Below are 12,999 nucleotides of genomic sequence, written 5' to 3' on the forward strand. Positions count from 1 at the left end.
GAAAGCTGTTCAAAGAGGAAAACTCATAGCTCTGAGTGCCTGCAGAAAGAAACAGGAAAGAGCATATGTCAGCAGTTTGACAGCACACCTAAAAGCTCTAGAACAAAAAGAAGCAAATACACCCAGGAGGAGTAGAAGGCAGGAAATAATCAAACTCAGAGCTGAAATCAACCAAGTAGAAACAAAAAGGACCATAGAAAGAATCAACAGAACCAAAAGTTGGTTCTTTGAGAAAATCAACAAGATAGATAAACCCTTAGCCAGACTAACAAGAGGACACAGAGAGTGTTTCCAAATTAACAAAATCAGAAATGAAAAGGGAGACATAACTATAGATTCAGAGGAAATTCAAAAAATCACCAGATCTTACTATAAAAGCCTATATTCAACAAAACTTGAAAATCTGTAGGAAATGGACAACTTCCTAGACAGATACCAGGTACCGAAGCTAAATCAGGAAGAGATAAACCAATTAAACAACCCCATAACTCCTAAGGAAATAGAAGCAGTCATTAAAGGTCTCCCAACCAAAAAGAGCCCAGGTCCAGACGGGTTTAGTGCAGAATTCTATCAGACCTTCATAGAAGACCTCATACCAATATTATCCAAACTATTCCACAAAATTGAAACAGATGGATCACTACCGAATACCTTCTACGAAGCCACCATTACTCTTATACCTAAACCACACAAAGACACAACAAAGAAAGAGAACTTCAGACCAATTTCCCTTATGAATATCAATGCAAAAATACTCAATAAAATTCTGGCAAACTGAATCCAAGAGCATATCAAAACTATCATCCACCATGATCAAGTAGGCTTCATCCCAGGCATGCAGGGATGGTTTAATATATGGAAAACCATCAACGTGACCCATTATATAAACAAACTGAAAGAACAAAACCACATGATCATTTCATTAAATGCTGAGAAAGCTTTTGACAAAATTCAACACCCCTTCATGATAAAAGTCCTGGAAAGAATAGGAATTCAAGGCCCATACCTAAACATAGTAAAAGCCATATACAGCAAACCAGTTGCTAACATTAAACTAAATGTAGAGAAACTTGAAGCAATCCCACTAAAATCAGGGACTAAACAAAGCTTCCCTCTCTCTCTCTACTTATTCAATATAGTTCTTGAAGTTCTAGCCAGAGCAATCAGACAACAAAAGGAAATCAAGGGGATACAGATTGGTAAAGAAGAAGTCAAAATATCACTATTTGCAGATGATATGATAGTATATTCAAGTGATCCCAAAAGTGCCACCAGAGAACTACTAAAGCTGATAAACAACTTCAGCAAAGTGGCTGGGTATAAAATTAACTCAAATAAATCAGTAGCCTTCCTCTACACAAAAGAGAAACAAGCCAAGAAAGAAATTAGGGAAACGACACCCTTCATAATGGACCCAAATAATATAAAGTACCTCGGTGTGACTTTAAACAAGCATGTAAAAGATCTGTAAAATAAGAACTTCAAGACTCTGAAGAAAGAAATTGAAGAAGATCAGAAGATGGAAAGATCTCCCATGCTCATGGATTGGCAGGATTAACATAGTAAAAATGGCCATTTTACAGATTCAATGCAATCCCCATCAAAATACCAATCCAATTCTTCAAAGAGTTAGACAGAACAATTTGTAAATTCATCTGGAATAACAAAAAACCCAGGATAGCTAAAACTATTTTCAACAATAAAAGGACTTCAGGGGGAATCACTATCCCTGAACTCAAGCAATATTACAGAGCAATTGTGATAAAAACTGCATGGTATTGGTACAGAGTAGAGAGGTCGACCAATGGAACAGAATCGAAGACCCAGAAATGAACCCACACACCTATGGGCACCTGATTTTTGACAAAGGAGCCAAAACCATTCAATGGAAAAAAGATAGCATTTTCAGCAAATGGTGCTGGTTCAACTGGACGTCAACATTTAGAAGAATGCAAATCGATCCATGATTATCACCCTGTTCAAAGCTTAAGTCCAAGTGGATCAAGGACCTCCACATCAAACCAGATACACTCAAACTAATAGAATAAAAACTAGGGCAGCATCTCGAACACATAGGCACTGGAAAAAATTTCCTGAACATAACACCAATGGCTTATACTCTAAGATCAAGAATCGACAAATGTGATCTCATAAAACTGCAAAGCTTCTGTAAGGCAAAGGGCACTGTGGCTAGGACAAAACAGCAACCAACAGATTGGGAAAAGATCTTTACCAATCCTATAACAGATAGAGGCCTTATATCCAAAATATACAAAGAACTCAAGAAGTTAGACCCCAGGGAATCAAATAACCCTATTAAAAAATGGGGTTCAGAGCTAAACAAAGAATTCACAGCTGAGGAATGCCGAATGGCTGAGAAACACCCAAAGAAATGTTCAACATCTTTAGTCATAAGGGAAATGCAAATCAAAACAACCCTGAGATTTCACCTCACACCAGTGAGAATGGCTAAGATCAAAAACTCAGGTGACAGCAGATGCTGGCGAGGATGTGGAGAAAGAGGAACACTCCTCTATTGTTGGTGGGATTGCAGACTGGTAAAACCATTCTGGAAATCAGTCTGGAGTTTCCTCAGAAAGTTGGACATTGAACTACCTGAGGAGCCCGCTATACCTCTCTTGGGCATATACCCACAAGGTGCCCCAACATATCAAAAAGACATGTGTTCCACTATGTTCATAGCAGCCTTATTTATAATAGCCAGAGTCTGGAAAGAACCCAGATGCCCTTCAACAGAGGAATGGATACTGAAAATGTGGTACATCTACACAATGGAATATTACTCAGCTATCAAAAACAATGACTTCAAGAAATTCATAGGCAAATGGTTGGAACTGGAAAATATCTTCCTGAGTGAGGTAACCCAATCACAGAAAAACACACATGGTATGCACTCATTGATAAGTGGCTATTAGCCCAAATGCTTGAATTACCCTTGATGCACAGAACACCTGAAACTCAAGACAGATGATCAAAATGTGAATGCTTCACTCCTTCTTTAAAAGGTGAATAAGAATACCCATGGCAGGGAATAGAGAGGCAAAGATTAAAACAGACACAGAAGGAACAACCATTCAGAGCCTGCCCCACATGTGGCCCATACATGTACAGCCATCCAATTAGACAAGATGGATGAAGCAAAGAAGTGCAGGCCGACAGGAGCTGGTTGTAGATCGCTCCTGAGAGACACAGCCAGAATACAGCAAATACATAGGCGAATGCCAGCAGCAAACCACTGAACTTAGAATAGGACCCCCGTTGAAGGAATCAGAGAAAGAACTGGAAGAGGTTGAAGGGGCTCGAGACCCTCTATGAACAACAATGCCAAGCAACTAGAGCTTCCAGGGACTAAGCCACTACCTAACGACTATACATGGACTGACCCTGGACTCTGACCTCATAGGTAGCAATGAATATTCTAGTAAGATCACCAGTGGAAGGGGAAGCCCTTGGTCCTGCTAAGATTGAACCCCCAGTGAACTAGATTGTTGGGGGCGTGCGGCAATGGGGGGAGGGTGGGGAGGGAAACACCCATAAAGGAGGGTTGGGGTAGGGATTAGGGGTATGTTTGCCCGGAAACGGGGAAAGGGAATAACACTTGAAATGTAAATAAGAAATACTCAAGTTAATAAAAATAAATAAATAAATAAATAAATAAATAAGAAATAAGAAACAATCTATTTGTGCTGATCCCTCCATGTCCTTGTATTATTCTTTAATGTTTTTTAAATCTATATTTGATCCCCCTCCCAGTCTGCCCTCTTACAGTTTCTCATCACATTCAATCTCCCTTGTCTTGAAGAAGATGTGCCATCCCCTCCCCCCCACAAAACCTCCCTTCTCCCTGGAGCTTCAAGTGTTCATAGGTTAGGTGCATCTTTCAGGGAGGTCAGATGAGGCAGTCCTCTGTTGTATATGTGTCAGGGACCTCATATCAGCTAGTGTATGCTGCCTTGTTGGTGGCTCAGTGTCTGAATGATCTCAGGGGTCCAGGTTGGTTGAGACTGCTGGTCTTTCTATGGGGTTGCCATCCTCCTCAGCTTCTTCAGTCTTTCCCTAATTCAACCACAGGGATCCCTTTCTTCTTTTAAATGGTTGGCTGGAAGTCTCTGCATTTGACTCTTTTTGCTTCTTGTTGAACCTCCTGCTAGGCTCCTGTCAGTAACCATACCATAGAATCAGTAACAGTGTCAAGCCTTGGAGACTACCCTTGGGCTGAATCCCAATTTGGACCTGTCTCTGGACCTGCTTTCCCTCTTCCTCTTTTTTATTTTTGTCCCTTCAGTTCTGTTACACAAGAACAATTCTGGGTCAGAGTTTTGGACTGTGGGATGGCAAGCCCATGCCTCTATTTGTTGCCCTATTTTTCTGCTGGATGTGGATTCTACCAGCCCTCCCCCCCCCATGGTTGGGCATTTAATCTAAGCATCTTGAGCATCTCTCATCTCCCAGGACTCTGGTGCATTCTAGAGGGTCTCCCTACCTTCTACCTCCTACCTCCCAAGGCCATCTGCTTCTATTCTTTCTGCAGATCTTCAGGGCTTCAGTCCTGTTCCCCCACAATACCTGATCATGTTCCTCTTTTCCTCATCCTTTCCCCTCTCCCACCCAGGTCCCTCCTTCCTTTTGCCACTGTAATTGCTGGCTTCTCATTCCCAAGTGGGATTGGGGAATCCTCATATTGGTCATTCAGCTTGTTAACCTTCTTGAATTTGAGGATTGTATCCTGGGTATTGTGTATTTTTAGGCTAATATCCCCTTATTAGTGAGTACAAGCCATACAAGTGCTTTTGGGTCAGAGTTACCTCCCTCAGGATGATACTTTCTAGTTCTATGCATTTACCTGGAAAACTCATGATGCCCTCATTCTTAATAGCTGAATGGTATTTGATTATGTAAATGAACCACATTTCCTGTATCCATTCTTCCTTTGTGGGAGATCTAGGTTGTTTCAGATTTTGCCTATCACAAACAAGTCCACTATGAATGTAGTGGAACATGTGCCCCTGTGGCATGGTGGGGCATCTTATGGGTTTATACTCATGAGTAGTATATCTGGGTCTTCAGGTAGATCTATTTCTAATTTTATGAGGAACCTCCAGATTTATTTACAGAATGTTTTAACAGTTTACAATACTACCAGCAGTGGAGGGAGGAATGTTTCTCTCTTTCCTAGCTAACATGTACTGTCACCTGAGGTTTTGATCATAGCCATTCTGATTGGTATAAGGTAGAAAATTAAGGTTGTTTTATTTGCATTTCTCTAATGACTAAGAACTTTGAACATTTCTTTAAGTGCTTTTCAGCCATTTGGGATTGGTCTGCAATGAATTCTCTGCTTAATTCTATACCCCATTTTTTAAAAAATTTTATTTAATCATATTTTTACATTCCAGATTTTATGCCCTTCATGGTCTTTCTTCTGACTGTTCCCCATGCCATACCTCCTCCTCACCCTGTGTCTCCAGAAGAATGTTCCCACTCCCCCTACCTCCCAACATATCTTTAAACTCCCTGGGGCGACCTGTCTCCTTTTTCCCATTTTTATTGGTCATTTTATTTATTTACATTTCAAATAAATTCCAGTTTCTCCTCCACAAGCCACTATCCCCTACCCCTACACTTGCCTCTATGAGGGTACTCCTGCCCACACATTCCTGCCTCAGCACTCTAGAATTCCCCTGCTCTCATCAAGCCTATATATTACCAACAGGCTCCCCTGCCAGTGATTCAAAATAAAGCAATCCTCTGCTACATATCCAACTCGGGACACAGGTCATTGCCCCCACACACCCCGTGTATTTTTGGTTTGTGTTTTAGTCCCTGGGGATTTTGGGGGATCTAGTTGGTTGATACTACTGTTCTTCCTATGGACTTGCAAACCCCTTCATTTCTTACAGTCCTTGGCCTAACTTCTCAAATGGGGTCACTGCACTAATTCTGATGTTTGGCTATGTACATCCACATCTGTATTGGTCCAGCTCTGGTAGAATCTCTGGGAGACAGATGTATCGGGCTCCTGTGGGTTAGGTGCATCTTCTCTGACTGAACCCAGACCTGGCAAAACTCTGCAGTATTCATGCTGGGGGCCTCAGATCAGCTGGTGTATGCTGCCTGGTTAGTGGACTAGTGTCTGAGAGATCTCGGCATTCCAGGTTAATTGAAACTGATGTTGCTGCTCCCTCAGGGTTTTTTTTTTTTTTTTTTTTTTTTTTTTTTTTTTTTTTTTTTTTTTTTTGGAGTGTAGCTTTTTGAGTTCTTTATATATTTTGGATAATAACCCTCTATCAGATTTGGGCTAAGTGAAATTTTTCCCAATATGTAGATTGCAGAATTGTCCTACTAACTATGTCCTTCTGCCTTACAGAAGCTTTTCAGTTTCATTTGGTCCCATTCATCAATTCTTCATATTAGTTAGAGCCTGAGCCATTGGAGTTCTGTTTAGGAAATTTCCCCCTACTGTACCAATAAGTTTGAGGCTCTTTCCCATTTTCTCTTCGATTAGATCCATTGTATCTGGTTTTATGTTGAGGTCCTGCATCAACATGTACTTGTGCATTGTGAAAGATGACAAATATGGATCTATTTTCATTTTTCTATGTACTTCCAGCCATTTAGACCAGCATATATTTATTGAAGATGCTTTCTTTATTCCATTCTTTATTTTTGGCTTCTCTGTCAAAGATCAACTGTCTGTAAGTGTGTAGTTTTATTTCTGGATCTTTAATCCTATTCCATCGCTCAACTTGTCCGTCTTTGTACCAACATCATGTAATTTTTACTGCTATTGCTCTATAGTATAGCTTGAGGTCAGGAATTGGGAATCCACCAGAAATTATTTTATTGTTAACAATTGTTTTCATTATCTTGATGTGTTTGTTTTGTTTTGTTTTCCATATGAAATTGAAAATTGTTCTTTCCATGTCTTTGAAGAATTGTCTTGGAATTTTGATGGGGATTGCTTTGAATCCATACATTGCTTTTGGTAGCATGGCCATTTTTACCAATTTATTCTACCAATTTTAAATTTAATACTACCCATCAATAAGCATGGGAGATCTCTCCATTTTCTGACATCTTTACTGATTTCTTGTTTGAGAGATTTGAAGTTACCATTATACAGATCTTTTACTTGTTTGTTTAGAATAACCCCAAGGTAGTTTATGCTGTCACTATTGTGAAGGGTGTTGTGTCCATAATTTTTTTTAAAATTTTTAATGGATATTTCATGTATTTACATTTTAAATGGTATCCCCTTTCCTACATCTCCCATAGCCCCTTCCCCCTTTCCCTGCTTCTCTGAGGATGTTTCCAACAGACCACTCAAATCTCAATGCCCTGGCTTTACCCTGCATTGGGGAAATGAGACTTCTCAGAATCAAATGCTTTTCCTCCAATTGATGCTGGACAATGGCATCCTCTGCTACATATGTGTCTAGAGACATGGATCCCTCCATGTGTACTCATTGGTTGGTGGTTTAGTCCGTGGGAGCTCTGATGGTTTCTGGTTGGTCTATATTATTGTTCTTCCTATGGTGTTGCAACCCGCTTCAGCTCCTTCAGCCTTTTTTCTAACTCCTCCATTGGAGTCCCCTTTTTCAGTCCAATGATTGGCTGCAACCATCCTCATCTGTATCAGTAGGGCTCTGGCAGAACTTCTCCAGCCACCCATATCTGGCTCTGGTCAGTGAGCACTTCTTCGCATCAACAATAGTGTAGGTTTGGTGGCTGCATATGGGATATATTTCCAAGTGGGGCAGTCTCTAGATGATCTTTTCCTCAGTCCCCGCTCTACTCTTAGTCCCTATATTTCCTCCTGTGAGTATTTTGTTCCCACTTCCAAGAAGGACCAAAGCATCCACACTTTGGTCTTCCTTCTTGAGCTTCACGGTATCTGTGAATATTTTCTTAGGTATTCAAAGCTTTGGGGCTAATATCCATTTATCAGTGAGGGAATTCCATGCGTGTTCTTTTGTGAACAGGTTACCTCACTCTGGATTCTAGTTCCATTCATTTGCCTAAATATTTCATGGAGACATTGTTTTTAACCCATTTATCATTTGTATAGAAGAAGGCTACTGATTTTTTGACTTAATTTTATATCCAGCCAATTCGATGAAGTTTTTTATGTGCTCTGGAAGTTCTCTGGTAGAATTTCTATGTTTTTTTATGCGTACTGTCATATCATCTGCAAATAGGGATACTTTGACTTCTTTGCCAGTTTATATCCTATTGATCTGCTTTTGTTGTCTTATTGCTCTAGATAGAAGTATATTGACTACTATACTTTATACTATAATGAGTACTATATTGACTAGTTAGGGAGAAAATGGGCATCCTTGTCCTGTCCCTGATTTTGGTGAGATTCTTTCAAGCATATCTCCATTTAATTTGATGTTGGTTAATTGGTTTTCTGTATATCGCTTTTATCATGTTTAGATATGGACCTTGAATTCCTGATCACTCTGATACTTTTAACATGAAGGGATGTTATATTTTCAAATGCTTAAGGTTACTTTTTCCTTTAATTTGGTCACTTAGTGATTAATCACTTATCGAACTATTAAGATTAGCACTGCATCAAACACTTATGTCACAAATGTAATGTTTTGAAAAGGAATTAGAATGTATTATATATATATATATATATATATATATATTAGGTAGAGAGTAATACAAGTTATTTCATGTTTCTGTTAAAAAACAAATTGTGTCTTTTTATACACAAGCTATGTGGTTATGTGGGGGAGAAATTTTCCTTTCTAGTGTTGATATCCTAATACAATTATATAATTTTGCTTTCCCTTGAATCCCTCCAAATCCTTCCATATACAATTTCTTGCAATTTTTCAAATCTATGTGTTCTACATATACCTGAATAACTTCCTGCTAATTTTAATATTATATATAGAACTAACACTAATTATTTACATAAATTCCAACTTTCTACTAACAATATGTTTGAAAGTACATTTTGTATTTCATATTTTATGTTCATGCTTTCAGACAAAAATAAATGTGTGAGAAATTACCCAGAATAAACACTTTAAAAAAGTTTAATTATTGAAGTGTTAACCCATAGTTAAAAAACATAATTAAAGATGTATATGTTTACATAGAAGAAAAACAACATGCAGATGTTTGACTCCGTAAGGACTGTACAATTCATCACTGTTTCATGATAAAGAAAATTCCCTGATGTATTATTGAAGCTTTGGCTTTTCAAATATTTTCAAAGTTTTCATTTTATCACTTCTAGACCTCTCTGATCTATAACTTCCCTTGAGAGAATCATCTTTAATCACTAAATCCTAAATATATAAGTAAAAATAAAAATAAAAAAGGAATTCAGTTTTACAATTTCCACGTACTCCAAAAATAACACTGAGATCATGTTAACATGATGTTGACTTTGAATTAGAAATATTTCATCATCTATTCAAAGAGAATAAAATATAATTTTCTTTAATTGGATCAGTTTGTTGAAAGTGAGTTAAAACTATTTGTAAAATTATGTTTTTTATTGCCATGTTAATTGTTATGTAATCAGATGTAGAAATTATATTTCTAAGGAAAATACAATTATGGGCTTAAGGATGTTAATCCAAATAATACTGAAAAAAATATGGGCTGACTGCCCACACCATCCACATAGCCAGGTTGGTTCCACCAGTGGGTGGTCTTTGCTTTCCTCCTGGGTGTCTCAGGTTATGTGTTGTATCCAAGACCACACTATGTCCTGAGTTTCTAATTGTGACTATCTTCTCCTACTCTACCTTAATGCCAAAATCAGTCCCTTCACTTAGGAGCACGTTCTTCTTTACTTCCCCTAGAACTAGGTACTATTTTGCAGTTCTAAGAATCACAGTAGAAGATATCCATTCATCTAAGTGTTCTTACAAAAAATAACTTCCTGTAGTAAAGATTCTCTCATCATTTTGTTTATATGTAAAGGACATTCGCTACTAACTACTCCAATAAGAGCTCAAAAGATTGCACACACTGTCGTTGTGTTAACAACATTTGAGGGATCTTATTTTCTCATAAATAAGAAATCAAAACAAACAAATAAAATGTAATATTTCATTCAAAACTGAAAATTGAAATAAATTTTAGTGTAATTCATGCTATTTACATCTGTATTTCATTGCAATAGTGTTGTAACTATATTCCTCAAATTAATTTATGAAAATTCTATAGAATAACTATGTACTAGTTATTTTATGTTTTCAGTGCACCCGAAATAAATTAGCAAATCAAAGAGATAATATTTCATATTTCATTAATCTTACATGTTAGAGAGAGTGGAAAGCTTGCAGAGTATAAGCAAAGTGATTAATTATATTACATAACAGGTTAGAGCTTTAAATTATATTTTGAAAGAAATAAAGTTAGCAGGATACAATTATTATTTTATACAGACCGAAGAGTGTGCAGTGCAAATAGAATGGTTGAAATATATAAAATGAGGGAGATAACTTTTTCTAATAAACGTATAGGGAAGGGCATATAACTATTACTACATAGGAGGAAAGTCATTACAATAGAAATAACAGCCAATCTAGACTTCTGATATAGTTACACATTATCTTTGTATAAAGCCACACAATGGAAACAAAAGAACAATGTAAGGAAAAACAGATCTCAGAACTGTATTTTTCCAGGTTAATTAAGTTTAAGTAATAGCACATGTTGAAATAATATTATTATGAAATAGAATATTATATTACCGAAAGATGAGGTTCCCAAGATTGCATTCAGGGTGTGTTATTTTCTCATGTCTGGAATAATAAATTCCCACAGAATCTGTTATGTGAAATAACAGGAATAAATGTGTAATGCTGGAGGATGTGAGGATGCATATCTGTATCTGTATTACTGAATCATAATCGCATGGTGGTCTCTTCTAAATTTTGCAAGCTTTACTTGCTTTGTGGCCACAAAGCTCCTGATTCACGTTGAGAAATCTCTCTCTACCCTGGATTCATGTGTTCTACCTTTTCTTGTATATTTCTGTCTGCCTTTCTCTTTTAAAGATATGTGTTATCATGTATAGAAACTTCTCAGTAAAGAAATGCATGCCCCAATATCAAATGAGTTCATTTAATTGTGCATAAGGATATTTTCCATATCAATAATAGTTATAGATTTTATTTATCATGGTAAATTATGTATATGTATATACATATACATAATTGTGTGTCTGTATTTGTAATAATTCCATTCATTTACATCTCAAATGATGTCCATCTTCCTGGTTACCCCTGTACAACCTGCCATCCGTATCCCATTTGCCACTATGAAAGTGCTACCCCACCTATTACGACCCCACAGTTCCAGCATCCCTGTACACAGGGGCATCAAACCTCCACAGGACCAAAGGCCTCACTTCCCATTGATATCTCAGACAAGGTCATCCTCTGTTACATATGTATCTGGAGTCCTGCAGCCCCAGAGCCCTTTTTGTTCGGTTGTCTAGTCCCTGGGAGCACCACATGGTCTGTCCAGCTGACATCGTTCTTCCTATGAGTTGCAATTCCCTTCTGCTCCTGTAGTCATTCTGCCAGCTCTAATGGGCTATTTTTTAACCTACCACAAGAAAATAGGGGACTAATCTATCACTACATTTTAAAATGACATTGAATTATACAAAATATTCCCTATATAATTATTGGCACTACTTTTGCCCCAATATCTCAACATTATTTTCTTAAGATAAGACTGTGAACTTACAAGCATTTTAGAAATTATGTTTGATTTTTGACAAAGCACAATTACTTCAAGATGAGGGTAAGCAGTTCTCCAGTGAAAGTACTATGGTGAATAAAGACTCGTTTTCTTTGCAGGATGTCGAAGATTGTAAATTTTCATCACCTTCTTACCAGATCTTTCTCAAATTATTAAATCAAAGTACAGTGAAAGTTCATATTGAAGAGCTATTAATAGAAGTAATTTATACTATGAATTAACTTGTTCTTGTAAATGCCTACGATTTTATCAACTTCTTTATATCATATCTACTGAAGACCAGAAAAATGAAAGAAAGAAAGAAAAAAGAAAGAAAGATAGGAAGAAAGGAAGGAAGGAAGGAAGGAAGGAAGGAAGGAAGGAAGGAAGGAAAAAATTCCAGCCTTACTGGTCTTATGTTTAGAACTGGAATAAAAAGCACTGTGTGTTTCCATGGCTGTTATTTTCATGATTTATTACTGAGCAAAGATACTCTAACCTCCAACATGACAAGATGTAGTACAGAAGAAGCACACTTCAACTATGTCCTGCGTTGAAGGACTCCATTAAAAGTAGCAAATGAATCAATAAAGTTCTAGTTGTCATAAAAGTCTGTGTTGATAATAGATTGCCATGTAGCATCGACTATTTTTAGGCAAACAGTGTTCTAATGAAAAAAATATATATATATGTTCTAGGACTTTGAGATGACAATACAAGGTATAAGTAATTTGCATATTGGCCTAATTTCTAATTTTAGTATCTTGAAGTTGAAGTTTCTGTGAATGTGAAAAGAAACAGGTTCAGAGTAGCAAGGGCAGCATCCACCCTGGGAGAGGTTTTAGAAGACATCTACAGAGCTTCCTGAACAATAGTCTATGGATACACAGCCATTTATTCCTCTAGATGTTGCATGTAGCTCAAGATGCACTCCTCCTTTCTGATTCTAGATACGTTGCAACACAGATAGTGAATCGCATAGAAAATCCTTGCTTGTATCCTTTAATAATTAAACAAGAGGCAGGGGGAGTGGCTTATTAGTTTAGAGATCAAGTGTATGCAAGGGTGTTATCTTAACTTTAAGAACTAAACAATATTCTGTTTAAATAAAACCAACCTGGGAGAGATTGCTCAATAGGTAAGGAAACATAATGCTAAGCCTGATAACCTGAGTTTGATCCTGGGAACAGAGATGTTGAAAGGACAAAAGTGACTGCACAAGTTACCCTCTGACTTCTATATGTGTGCCAT

The sequence above is a fragment of the Rattus norvegicus genome, chromosome 13 (assembly GCF_021556685.1).
Source record: "Rattus norvegicus strain SHRSP/BbbUtx chromosome 13, alternate assembly SHRSP_T2T, whole genome shotgun sequence".
In the NCBI taxonomy this organism is placed as follows: Eukaryota; Metazoa; Chordata; class Mammalia; order Rodentia; family Muridae; genus Rattus; species Rattus norvegicus.